Here is a 5,122-nt window from a genome sequence, read left to right on the forward strand (position 1 = left end):
GCGCAAATGTCGTGATTCATGTTGGCACCGATGCCATATTCATGTATGATATTACAGAATTCATGAAATATTATCATGTCAGCTATTATTGTGAAACACAAAACATTTATGTTCAGTATATAAAACATATTGTTGATTCTATGAGTCCAACCCTGTTTTGATAATGACAAATCATTTGGTATTTGATCTGTGCATTGAGATTGTGAAAATGAACAATATTTAGCATGCACAGAAGGCTAGCAAGTTATGGAAGTCATGAAGATTAAAGCATACACAACTTGGCACGATCTATGGAACTAAAAGAGTAGAAGAATGAAGATGCAAGCGGCAAGTTCGAGAACGTCATGGGAATGGGTACTTAGAACTGAATGTATTTACATACTTCATATGATTTAATTTGAGGCTCAAAATACACCCTAAACTGACCTTAGGACTCATGCATCTCATGAACATCTTTAGGGGATATTTATGGACTTAGAGTGCTTGGAAAATATTTTATAAAAGAGCTAAGAAAGAGAGCAAAACAGATTTTGAAACTAAAAAGGAAAATCTAGAAATTGGTCAGCTTAGAAGACCGAACTCCACTTTCAGTCGTCTAAAGATTCAACTTCAGAAGACTGAAGTTAAGTTCGATTGTCTGAAGAATTATTGGTGAAACATAGAACCTGACAGAAGCACATCAAAAGACTGAACTCAGACTTCAGTCGTATGAACCCGACACTTCAGAAGACTGAACCCCAACTTCAGTCGTCTGACCCTATGTCCAAGTTAATTTTTCGAAACTTTAAGGAACTTCAGTCATCTGGGCTCTAACCCTCAAGCATCTAAACTTACGAGAAGATTAAAAATTTTGATTTTTAATGAGAGAACATGTAAGTTCTTTTTTTAATCCAACGGTTAAGATTCATTCTAAGGGCAAGGTTACCTATATAATCAACATCTAAACCCTAGTGCCCTACGAGAGAAATAAGAGAAAGAATTTTTAGCATACGATTGAGCATATTGTATAATTAGAACAACTTAGGAGAATACACTGCTGAGTTCTTAATTGGGATTTCAAATCTTATACTTCAAATCTGAGCTAAAGCTACGTTGATCTTCAAAAGACTTTCTTGTGATTGTTGTGCAATCATTTTAGTATTGAGGTTTGGTAAATCGATCTAAACCACTTGATTAAATATGGATATGTGTTAGGTTTCAATTGTACTCACTAGCTTTATTAGAAGCAAATCTTGAGTTGTTTTGCAGATTCGAAATTATATATTGTAATCACGATTTGGATTGTGAACCGGGTTAGGTGGAAGTTGTGCCTCTTGTAAGCAGCAAATGTAAGGAAAGCTCCATCCCTGTTAAAGGAGCAGGGATATAGTGGAATCCTTGAGTGGGTTGCTCAAGGCAAGGACGTAGGCCGGGTTGGCTGAACCTTGTAAAAAATGTGTTTGTCTTCTCTCTTCCTTTACTCCTTTTATTTTCCGCAACGCATTTTAATTTCTATCTTGCATGTGTATATTGAATAACCTCACACGCACTTAACAATTAATTGGGTGAAAAGAATTCTTTGATATAATAATTTAAATCAGTCTTAAGTCCCTGCAATTGATTTGCTAAATATAAAAATAGGGATTACGTGGTAAATAATCTAAAATATTTTGAAAATACCCAATTCACCCCCCCCTCTTGGGATTACACATAAATTAACATTTAGTATTAGAGAAGGTTTACATAAACTTAATTGTTCATTTCTAAAAAGATCACATGACACACATCGGTGTAACTCTATTCGGTGAGGGACACTCATCCACTAGACCACCAATTTTCTGTGGTGTAAATTACACCTATTGGAAACGTAGGATGAGCATATACCTGTTAAATGTAGATTAGAAGGAATGAAAAATAGTTACTAAAGGAAATCATGTTCCCATGAAAGTAATTGATAAGGTAAATGTACCTAAAACTGAAGATGAGTATACAGAGGAAGACTTGAAATCAATACAAATAAATGCTACTGCGATGAACTTGCTGTTCTGTGTATTAGATGTAAATGAATTTAATAGGGTAATGACATGTAATTATGCTAAAGAGATTTGGGAAAAATTAGAAGTTACATATGAAGGTACTAAGGAAGTAAAAGATAGAAGGATAGACATGCTCACTCTTGAGTATGAAGCATTTAAAATGACTGCTGATGAATCTATTCAATCCATGTACACTAGATTCACACACATCATAAATTCTTTAAATGCGCTTGGAAAATATTACCCTACTTATGAGTTGATCAGGAAAATACTCATGGGACTACCACCAGTTTGGGAAGCGAAAGCTACGACAATAGCTGAAGGAAGAAATCTCAAGGAGATGTCGGTTGACGAACTAATTGGATTGCTCATAACCTATGAGCTTGCAATAAATGAGAGGAAGAATGAGCAAAGTAAAGCAAAGAAAGCCACAGCACTTAAGGCATTGTCTTACTGATCCAGTGAGGGAAGTGATTCGGAATTGGATGACAACATGGTACTCATCACCAAAAGATTTGGAGAGTTCATGAGAAAGAACAAGAAATACACTAGAATATTCAAAGGCTCAAAAGCAAAAAAGGGAGAGTCAAGCAGAAAGAAGCAAAAAGATGATCCTCCCATGTGTTATAATTGTAGAGAATTCAGACACATCAAGTCAAATTGTCCCCAACTGAAGAAAGGGTCTAAGAAGAAGAAGAAGAAGAAGACTATAAAAGTGGGCTGGGACACGCACAACACCAATAGTTCAGAATCTAAATCCAGTGATGATGAAATTGCGAATCTATGTCTGATGGCTCACGATGACCATGAAGTACAATCCTTTTGTTCTGCTTCATCTTACTATTCAAGTGATTCATAAAATGAAAATAGCATGTTTTCATATGATGAATTGCATCAGGAATATTTGTACACCCTTAAAATGCTTGAGAAAATGAATAAAAAAAATTCTAGTTTAAAATTAAAATTGAAAGAATTTTCAAAGTTAGTTGAACGTCAAAATGAATCTCATGCATCCCTCATGAAAGACAAGGATTTGAAAATTGAGGAATTAGAAAAGAATTTGAAAGATAAATCTAAGATTATATGTAAATTTACTGAAGGTCAAAATAATTTTGAAAAACTCCTAGGAGCTCAAAGAAATTCCCTAGAGAAGGAAGGTCTTGGTTTTAATGGGAAGGAGAACCTAAAACAGAAACATCTTTACATGAGATATTTTGTATGAGAGTCAAAATCGTATGTTCCAACTAAAAACTATCATAGAAATATTACATGGTTTAAATGTAAGAGGTTGTGTCACATAAAATTTGACTACCCTTTCAAAAATAAAGATGTCAAACTTAAGAAAGTTGAGAAAGTCAAAGGAGAATTTAGTACTAACCCCCATGGACCCAATAAAATCTTAGTACCAAAAGTAGTTATCTAACTATGTCCTACAGATGTGCTTGATATTGTCCTCCTCGAAGGACAAGTGGTATATGGATTAGGGGTGAGCAAACGGTCGGTTCGGCCAAATTTGGTTAATTAACCGAATTAACCGAAAATTTCGGTTAAAGAATCCTGTTAACCAAACCGACCGAACTGTTTGGTTTCGTCTAACTGAACCCGATCAAATTTATTTTTCAGGTAATTCGGTTAACCGATTTTAACCGTGAAACAAGGAATGGAAGGGGGAAAGGTGTGCTAGACTGGTGTGTGTGTGTATCTGTATGAAACAAGGAAAGGTGGGGGAAGGTTGAAGCCTTGAAGTCCTGAGTCACTGAGTGTAGATCCATCGCCATGCCCACCCGAGGGAAGAGCCGATCGAAGAGGGATTCGGGATCGGGACGGGTCACGAACTAGGAAGACTGGAAGAGCCAAAGAGGGGCTCAGACTCAGGCGAAGTCAGGAAAAGGCGATTCCCGAAGAGGGAGAACCGGAGAACTAAGAAGTGGAGATTGATGTGGAGGAAAGGTGGTTGGTTAGGGAGACGATTGGGCTCAGGTGAGCTTGATGCCAGTGAGGAGGAGCCACCGAGCTGGGGTGGTTCTCGGTGAATTGCTCTATGCCCGAAACTGTGAGAGAATAAAAATGAGAATGAGAGGAAGCTTGTGTGCTGGTGACAATGGCCAGCGACGACGATGGAGATGGTCACAGACGATAGCATCGCGTGAAGATAGTGGTGCGAATTATGGTGGATTGAGCTCGGGTCAGCAAAAGAGAGGCGGCCTTCTGACTTCTGAGTTTTTTAGAGCACTTAGAGTGAGACGGAGAGTGAGAGCCAAGAGGGAATGGAAATATAGAAGATAACAGGATTTTTTCTAATTTAAATTTAAAATTTAATTAATTATTAATTCGGTTAATTGGTTAATCGAATTAATGTTTTCTATTCACCGAACCGAAACCCGATTCCCCAAAATATTGGAATGTATAACCAAACCGACCGAACTGATTTTTTTAACTGAACCAAACCGACCAATTTTGGTCGGTTAATTCGGTTTTTCCCGAATTATGCTCACCCCTAATATGGATAGCGGATGCTCGCGACACATGACAGGAGATAAAGTTAAATTCGAGTCTATCATATCCAAAGATGAAGGATTCGTTATGTTTGGGGACAACTCTAAAGGTAAAATCATTGGAGTTGGTAAAGTTGGTAAGGAACCTTCACTTGTCATTGATAATGTGTTGTTAGTTGATGGATTGAAACATAACTTATTGAGTATAAGTCAATAATGTGATAAAGGTTATAAAGTCTTATTTGAACATGACAAATGCACTGTAGAGAACAAATCTGAAAACAAAATACTGTTTACCACTGATCGTCATGAAAATGTATATATCACTAGCCTTGATAACCTTGCTTCTCAACATGTTACATGTTTCTCTGCTATAAATGAGATTAGTTGGATTTGGCATAGGAGACTAGGACACGCAAACATTGATTTAATATCTAAACTTGTTAAGGAAGAATTATTTAAGGGACTGCCTAAGACTAAATTCGTGAAAGACAAAATCTGTGATGCATGCCAACTAGGAAAATAAGCAAAAACGAGCTTTAAGAAGAAGAAGTAATCTCTACTACTAAGCCACTTCAAATGCTACACTTAGATTTATTTGGTCCAAACCCA

This window comes from Malania oleifera, chromosome 6 (genome assembly GCF_029873635.1).
Source record: "Malania oleifera isolate guangnan ecotype guangnan chromosome 6, ASM2987363v1, whole genome shotgun sequence".
Taxonomy (NCBI): Eukaryota; Viridiplantae; Streptophyta; class Magnoliopsida; order Santalales; family Ximeniaceae; genus Malania; species Malania oleifera.